This window comes from Pimephales promelas, chromosome 15 (genome assembly GCF_988280905.1).
Source record: "Pimephales promelas chromosome 15, fPimPro1.hap1.1, whole genome shotgun sequence".
In the NCBI taxonomy this organism is placed as follows: domain Eukaryota; kingdom Metazoa; phylum Chordata; class Actinopteri; order Cypriniformes; family Leuciscidae; genus Pimephales; species Pimephales promelas.
In genome coordinates, this window is record NC_142783.1 from 31455952 (window position 1) to 31465544 (window position 9593).

Here is a 9593-nt window from a genome sequence, read left to right on the forward strand (position 1 = left end):
AGACCAGAAACGGTCTGGTTACTGATATTCTTCTAAATATCATAAAATCGGCTGAATGGATTCGAAAATGGTAAAACCCAACTGTTTAACTCTGGGGGAGTGGTAAAATGAGCCTATTTCCAAAAAAAGTGGAGTATCACTTTAAAGGTGTTCAAGTTAATTAGTTTCCTCATGAAGAAAATGAATGGAACATAAATGTTACACTCTATCACCAATAAAGGTGATTTATAAGGACGAGCGTTGATGCTACAGAAACAGGTAGCAAAAGATAGTGCCCTAAGCCAATGAGAATAAAGTAACCACAGGCTACTATCTGCAGTGCTAGGTACAATTTTCTACACTAAGAGTCAGTTTGAGTGCAGCATTCATTCAATTTAAATGCAAAGAATGTGAGAATTATTCATCCAGGTTGAAAAGTTAAAGGAGAAGGCTTAATTTTTTTTTTCTTTGACAGGTTAATCTGGGTAATTCTTGGTGCGTCTTAATTCTTCATCAATCTGTAACTGGTAAATCTGCCGTTCTGAAAAGTTCAGGGATTTGTTTTACCATTTAAATGCAAGTATGAATCGTTTTTTAGACTTGGTCAGAAAAAAAACAAACATTTGATGAATAAAAAAAATATTTGATGACCTCAAAACACTTTAAAAATTTCAAGTATGTACTCTATACCCCTTATTTGCATGTGAAATGTCTGCTGATTACAGCCAGGGCAGAAAAGACACCAGAAAATCACAGTATTTTAAGAGCAAAGCCAACATCACACATATCGACATCTGCACATGAATTCAATCGCTCAATGCATCAGTGAAAACTGGATTAGAGTTCCTAAATCGCAGATAAATCCGCCACTCATTGCAATATGTTTCAGCTCCAGCCTGTTGCTTACTATCTGCTTACTTACTGTACACTGACAGTCTGTTTTAATCTAAACCCAAGAGCCTAGCAAACAAGTGGATTTTCAATAAAGCCCTTTAAAATCTGTAGAGAAAAATCCCATGATCCTCTGTGTTAGCTACACAAATATGCACAGCAATGAAAGGATTCGGTCTGCAACAGATTAATTGCAGTGGTAAATGCAATATGTCTCTCATGCTCTATGTATTACTAGTACACCCTATTTTATTAACATACGGCTCTATCAGACAAGCTTTTTACAATCTCCGAGACAAGCATGTAATGATATACAGTTTATTGGGATCTCGGTTTCTTAAAAGCCGACACAAAACAAGAAGGCGATTCTTGTGCACATCAACCGACTGTTTAGGCATGCACCTTTGTCTTCTGTTTACCTCCTTGTGGTTTACAAAGCACTCCAATTAAAATCCCAAAGATTAGGACAATTGTGATTAATATTTTTTAGCGGGACCAGGAGTATGAGGCACAACAAAAGCAAGGGCTGCTTGGAATTGCCTTGAGCAGAACACCTAATGGCGGCCAATTAAAATAAGAGGATTCAATTTGGCCAAAGCAACAGGAACCTAAAGATAATGCATGTATCTAAAATTGCAGTAGATGCCACTCTCTTGATTCTGCTTCTATCATGTTTGTTATGGCATTTTGGCAAATTACCTGCAGCCATTGCAACAAACCCTTAGTAAAAACCTTAATAAAGGGGAGGGGGGAGGGGATACGAAAATGTAACGAAACATTTTTAAAGGATTCGTTCGCTGATAATTTACTCACCCCCATGTCATCCAAGATGTCCATGTCTTTCTTTCTTCAGTCGAAAAGAAATTAAGGTTTTTGATGAAAACATTCCAGGATTTTCTCCATATAATGGACTTCAATGGGGTCCAAACAGTTCAAGGTCCAAATGAGAGTTTCAGCGCAGCTTCAAAGGGCTTTAAACGACGCCAGACGATGAATAAGGGTCTTATCTAGCGAAACGATCTCTCATTTCAAGAATAGATAAAAAAAGTTTAAGTTTTATAAGCGCTTATGCTCGCCTTGCTCTGTTCTGTGATGCGAGTTTATGACTCTCCTGTTCGAACTCGTTCATCAAAATGAACAAATCTTTTTCGAGTAATTTGGTCCATTCAACAAATGAAATGACTCGAAAAAAGATTTGTTTTGATGAATGAGTTCGAACAGGAGAGTCACGAACGCGCATCACAGAACAGCAAGGTGAGCATTTGGTTCCCAATGAAGTCCATTATTTGGAGAAAAATCCTGGAATGTTTTCATCAAAAACCTTAATTTCTTTTCGACTGAAGAAAGAAAGACATGGACATCTTGGATGACATGGGGGTGAGTAAATTATCTGCAAAAGTTTTTTGAAAAGTGAACTACTCCTTTAAGAACACATTCAATTTAGAGTTGGTGTTATGATTCAATTTTGGTAGGCAACACTTACAAAAAGATACAATTAAGTTAAGTAAGTTAATGCTTTAGGTATGAATTTACAGTGAACAATACTTTTACTGCATCTAGGTTACTGTTACTTTATACATGTACTACTACATTTGAACACTGTATTATGAACAGACAATAAATGTACAATATACAATTTAAGGTCAGTGCAGTTTTTCTTTTTTTAAAGAAATGAATCCCTTTTTTCCAGCAAGGGCACATGATCAAAAGTGACAGTACAGACAATCATGATTGATGTTACTAAAGATTTCTTTTTAAAATGAATGCTTTTCTTTTGCAAAGTCCCCAAACAATCTTATTTTTCAACAGTTATAATAATAAGAAATAGTTTTTATCGTAGCGGAGAGTGCCAGGTGTGCGGAGGGTGTGTGTGTGTGTGAGCCTGAAGATGTGCACGAGGGAGAGTGAGACAGCACATCACAGCATGGGCTCCATGTGGGAGCAATCCAGTTACTTAAACTGATCAAGATTTAATTAACACAACGCTCGGCAATTACTCTGTAATTAAAGTCATTTGTCCTCTTGTGGAGCTGAGAGTGCCACTGCTGCCATAGAGCTGCAAATTAGAGAGAAGAGGGGCTCAGTGCTGGTGATGTGTTTGTGTATTAGCCCCATAAATACACTACTGCTTGTTTTATCGTTGGCCATGAAAACAAGAAACTGTATGAATAGATGGAAATTTACGATGTGGGTTTGTAGAAGCACTTCGCCCTACTTTGAAATGATATTGTTGCGTTAAAAAAGGAGAACAGGCTACACCAGGGGTCTCATTTATAAAGCGCGCGTACGCACAAAACGGGGCTGAAAACGTACGTACACCAGTTTCCATGCAAAGGTTGGGATCTATAAAAAGCAAACTTGGCGGGAGAATGTGCGCACCTTTAAGCAAACATTGAGCCGTGTGTACGCACATTCTGGAGACAAAGGGAATGGGCTTTATGCACAGCTGCACTACTTCCTGAACTTCAGCCAGTTTCTTGTTTCCTGTCTGTCATTATTGGACAAATGTATTAATTCAGGTGTGCCTGACCTCAGTAGTCACGGCAACCATAATCAGACACACCTGAATTAATCAAGTTTGCCCAATAATGGCAGACAGGAAACAATGAGCTGGCTGAAGTTCAGGAAGTAGTGCAGCTGTGCATGTCTTTTTAGTCACTTTTAGACCGAAAATCTAAAGAAAATTGTAGCCTGTAGGCTATAATAGAAAGATAGTCGTCACGAAACTGCTCTGAGACTTGGATGTTGAGATCCAAATGCAGCTTTACATAAGGGGTAATCCAAACACTTAATCCAATGAACAGGCAAAAGGTCAAAACACAGTAAGCAGTCCAAACAAACTAAACAAACAAACAAACAAACAAACAGGACAGGCAGGGCTCAGAGGCAAAAGAGAAATAGACTGAAACTAACATGAGAATGAGACACAGGTTTGATGCAATCAGTGAGAATGAGACACAGGTGTGCTGCAATCAGTAATGAGTCCGGGCAGTGGATATTGGGAAATGTGAGTCTGTCATGGAGTGTTAATAGACCATTTCACAAGATGTAAACAAGACTGGTCAAGAAGCACTTCCTGTTTCAGTTTGTAGCTGTTTTCTTTATTTCACATGTAAAGAAAACATCTTAAAGATGTTTGTTTAACTTTTTGATTCAGTTTTAAATGTTCTGTTGGTTGTATTTTATCCCAGCTTTTATGTAGTGTAAAAAACTGAAACAGGAAGTGCTTCTGGACCAGTGTTGTTTACATCTTGTGAAATGGTCTATAGTCTGGTGTGGAGTACCCAGTTGGCTCTCAAGGGCACTCCAGTAGGTACTGTTACAATAATAGCCAACAAATATAATTTCACTCACCAAGCTTATCACTTGAAGCCAATATCCATCCCTTCTTATTAAATGTCCGTGCCAGCAAACGCGTTGGGCCGTTTAGTGAAACTTAAAAACGGCAGACGAAGTAAAACCGTCAAACTTCCTTGAAGGCGGTAAGTTACTCTGTTGATGTTTACAACGATGATCAGGTGGATCTGTCCAGAGACACTGGATCTGCCATAACCAATCGCTAACGTTTGGTCGTGACGTATGTCTTTTCCCGAACTCCGTGGGGAGGAGGAGGGCCACAACATCACAAAACTCAGCAAAGATTGTTCTTGCTCCGGCTTTAACTTCTGGATATTCGGCAGCGTTACCACAACACACCGAATGGCTTCACTCGCATCTTTCTCCGCCGCCATTACTGAACTACAACTCAAACTAGCGCACGACCTCAACGTCATCGTTCTCAGCCACTCCCTCTGTTCGCTGATTGGACCGTAAAAAATTGCCCGCGAGAAAACCCTGCGAACAGCAAACCCAGACGACGTCCTCAAAGCCGTTGAAAAATGAATATTTTAAAAATGAATGTTAAAATGAATAAATAAAATATTTAACGGCTCTGGACGTATACTGAAGGAAAATTAAAATTGAGTGGAAGTATGTAGGAGGGCAGATCGAGCCAGGCTAATGAATTATATCATACAAATTCATACAAAAGCCCCAACTATTTCCTCATGAAAATTTCCATCGTTATTGCCTAGGAAAAAAGATACAATTTAACACAAGTTGACCAAAGAAACTTCTTTTAATTTACTTTAATTAAATTGCTTTAAAAAAATGTTTATATTAGATTTAGTTGAAGTAAAGCCATGGACCACAATGGCCTATAATTGTTTTAAAATGGTAATTGTGTTGTGTAATAAGTAAAACAATGATGAAACAAAACTCTTCACATTTTTTTAGGAGAAATTTCACAAATTAAGTAACAAATTAAGCAGATTTCCAACTGAGTATTTGTAACAATATAATATAGGTTAGAGTTTTTGTCTGCAGGCCGTGTGGCAGGTCTCAGCAGACGTAGCCTATAATCTGACGTCATGTGTAGGCCTACTATAAAAGGTTTTATTTTGTATTGAAACAGCAGTCAGTAATGCAACTTTTTGAATGCCAACTGCCGTAAAACACCAAGGAAGAAGAAGAAACAGCAGTGCGCCACGACTCTGCTGCGCCTTCGGGTGCGCGCAAACAATCTGCAATGACAACAGAAGACCAACCGAGAAGGCTCATGCCTTCTTTCAAACCGAGGCAAAGATTACGTGTTTTAAAAGCAATTAAAGAGACGTTTCAGATCCGTCATTCATTTTCAGAGGTGAGTGTGTGTGAATGCGGACCTCTCCCTAAATCTGCAGACAGTCACTCTGTAGCCACGAGCAGCTCCACTTACAGGCCGTGGATAATTAATGGGACATTTTCAGCGGCAAACAGTGACTAATTGCGCTAGACAGAAATAGCGAGGAATTAATAACATGCATCCAACACTTGCCACGATCCCCTACCGCTTCAATTTGCCGGGAGATTAAAAACGACTGCCAAGTTTACTAAATTAAGAGCGCGGGGGAAACGAACGCGCGTCTTGTGTGCGCGTGCGCGTGTCGCTTTACTATCTCTTATTTACAGGCAATGATCTGCATATCATCTCTCGGGGTCTCACGCTGGGGGGAAGAGGTGAATATCAAGAGCACCACCCCTCCAAATGTAGGTGTCCTACTGATCATGTGGCCTCCAGCCACCTGTGGCATCACCTCGCCAGCTCACCGGTCGGTGGACAAACAAGACAAATCGTGCTTCGACCTGTGTCCCCCTGCAGGAACGGGAGAGGCAACACCTTCCTTCCTGAGATACAAACCACTAACCCTTATCAAGAGCCCTGGAGGAATGCTAGTGACGTCTGTCATCATTTGGAAGCTAATGGGATCAAACCGCATTCCCACTGCATAGGCTAGTGACATTCTGACGAATTAAATGGAACACTTGGAATTTCAATTTATCCAGTAGGATCATATTTGATTCTTTGAGGATTCTTGTTTTATCCCATTTAGGATTGGTTCCAAATTATGATAGAAATTCCCTTAGCATTCCCTCGGGATATTTTGCTGCTTTATGAAAGACCTCATGCGGTCAGGACTGGCCATATCCAAAAGGACAGGATCAATGAGTATGAGAAAGAAAAGGAAAGATTGTCACAAAACTCTTTTTATTCATGTCGCTTTCATGCAGTTCAATTAATGACCAAATGTCATGTTGTGTAACAATTACTTTACAAAACGTTTTTAAACATATTTTTCAATGTAGATTGCAATTTTAATATAATTTTGTTTTTGAAGAGTCACACCATGACATTTTAGAATCTCAATAGCCTTGTCATAAAAAGGTCCATTTATCTGATATTTTAAGAGCCCTTTTTATTATCATAATGCATCAAACAATATACAGACAAAAGACAGAACAGACAGGAATGAAATGACATCGATTCTTCATAAAGTTTTACAATTAGGCTAAAATAAGAGAAAGAAAGAAAGAAAAGAAGGATGATATGTAAACGCATACACACTTTAAAAAATGATAGGTTGCTTTAACCCAAATTTGGATAGAATATGGACAAACCCAGCCTTTGGGTTAAATTTTTTAATAACATTTTAAACCACATGTTTGGATTTGTCCATATTTGACCCAAAATTGTGTTGCACCAGCCCAGCATTTTTTAGAGTGCAGAGGAAACATGCATCAGTGCTTCATGCATCAGATTTCAAGAATCTGTCACTTGTTTTTAATCAACCTTTGAGAAATTAGTCAATTTCAATTAAAATATGTGAAAGTAGCTGCAGGTTTAATCAAATTTCTTATGAATAAAAGTGCTTACCTTTCTGAAGAGATAAACTATTCCTAAGGCTTTGAGTTTTTTCCCGTTGGAAAAATAAATGGATCCGTGTTTCATCCTCATTCCCACAAAATGAGCAAGAACGGCCAGTCAACATCCATACATTTAGCCACCGTATCATTCACGAGATATGTTTAAGTTAAACATAAGTCTTATTGGGAATGCAATCAGACAGACTTCCTTCCAGTTCATTAACTCAATATTCCTATAAAATTTACCTTTAGGAACATTATCATTTTCTTTTTTTTTGTCTAAAGAATTTGTCGAATATTACTATAACATATTTTGTTAAATATAGGCTACTTATTCCATCTAAGATCAAATTTAACATGCAGGGGTCTTCTCTATGACATCATTTCATGTTTTTATGACTTCATTGGTCGTATTATAAGCAGTGCAGCAGTTTTTTTTTTTTTTTCAAAACAATAATAATATGAGATTATTAAGTTCTAGTAGCCTATATTAGGCTATACATTTGTATTATTATCGATTTAATTCCTTTTAATTCGGCTTTTTTCTTGGACAGTTGTAGCCAAAAGGCATTTCTTGTGTGTTCGCAATGCATAAACATCATATCTCTTTTAAAACTCATTTAAATCTCTATCTAATTTTACTGTGTTCTTGTTACTTGTACACATAATTGAAATGGAAGATAATTAAGATGATCGTCAGCAGCGTTCACATACATTGTAGGCTATGTGTTTGTTCTGAAAGCTTGATCCCCGTTCTGAAGGTCTCCATGTGTCAGTCAGTATCTTGACCGGGCGTCATGTCTTGATTTTCTGCAGCTTTGATACTTCAACAGTTGAGTGTGTGTGTGCTGGCAGGCGTCCTGCAGGAGACCTAAACACACATCCTCTATCTGATGCGATATGCCCTCGCTAACGCTTCCATAGCTACTACATCTCGAGCAGTTTTAATGGACACACAGATCTCATAAGAGAAATTGAAAGGTATCTTAGCCGTAATTAATATCCAATTGGTAATAATGCCAGAATATGGACAGGTGCACTTATTAACAGTGTTGTGACATGACTTGTTTAGTGAGGTGGCCTATCCAGGCGTATAACATTACATCACACTTGAGTATTTTAGCACGTTACAAAATAAAATTTCACAGGAAGCACAAAAGACAAGCCGTAAGCTTCATCACCAATGCAGACGTTATGTCATTTTTAATAAACCCTCTTAAATGAGGGCAAGCCAAGCCGAGATTTCCCGACGAGCTCCCTGTCACCTTTACTACGATGACTGTCAGTGTGGAGTGGGACGAGACGCTTCCCATCTCTCCCGCATCTACAGGAGGAAATGTTAATTAGCAGTCATGGCATCCCACTGATCTTCCCTTTCAAAGCGGCTAAATGGCGTGCTGAAAATCGAAATCCTTTTATATGCCCTTATTTTGCAGAGAGAGCGCGTCTGAAAGGGACGAATATGTCATCACTGTTTGATGGATAATGCGCTTGCCATTATTCGAAGCCCATTTTTTCAAATGCGTAGTGAGTTTTAAACCGAAACATGCATTTTTTAAAAAGAAAAAATCCATTAAATGTCAGTAAAAGTTCAGTTTCTTAGACTAAAGTGCATGTTTGAGCTGTTTTAACTGAAAGCAACTTGCACTGACATATCTTATATATATCAGTGCGATTGTTCTGTTTCACGATGCACACCAGTAAGATCAATTTAAATGTCTTAAATGAACTAAGGCCTAATCTAAGCCTTGTCTGTGATACCGGACCTATGCGTTTTAAAATGGTGCCTTTTATTCCACTCGTTTTGCACAATTAAAGATTATTACAATCAAAATGGTTTGACACTGTTCGCTTCACAAATTCGATGTATTTTCATGAACAAAATAGTTGCATTTAACTTGTTAAAAATGGCTTTTTAACCTTGCAGTAAAAAGTAATACATAATTGTTGCACTAAATAGAAATGTAATGTTATATATTGTTAAATGCATTCATGTTTCTAGGCCTAGCTCACAATAAGACGCTAGTGTGATTTTTCCAGTTTAGTTAATATAACAGCACCCTCTTGCGGCTGTGAGTAATAATTACATACAGTAACTTCAAAAACGGAAATTCTGTTAGCATTTCTTTAATCTTAACATTTTCATATCTCAATATCACATCGCTAATCATTTTTGTTTTTAGCAGCCGATCTTTAGAGCGTTATCTTCAAAAAGTTCATTTTGATTTCAGCTAAATTGTTTAACTTTATAATGGGATTGATGATGTAATGCAAGAGCAACTGAAGAATGAGACGAGGAGGAGGAAGCACAAAGATGCTCTTTATGGGTCTGAAATCAATGTGAAAGTGCTCTAAACAATGGTCATCACACAATGCTAGTTTGAAATATTTCAACATGTTGCATAGTTCAAACAAGAGAAAAAGAAGCCTATATCATGATCTGACTACACCTTGTTCATTTAAAAATGATTCTCTTCTTTGAATTAACATATAACTCAGAC

The 9593-nt window shown here is 37.9% G+C and overlaps 1 protein-coding gene across 1 annotated transcript in view; it reads right to left on the reverse strand.

Moving 5' to 3' along the window:
• Positions 1–4528, reverse strand: part of tmem260 (transmembrane protein 260) — a 42178-nt gene extending 37650 nt beyond the window's left edge. The window contains exon 1 of the mRNA XM_039666750.2: positions 4225–4528. The gene's annotated coding sequence lies outside the window, so the exon portion shown is untranslated. The remainder of the gene's footprint in view (positions 1–4224) is intronic.
• Positions 4529–9593: the final 5065 nt, after the last annotated feature.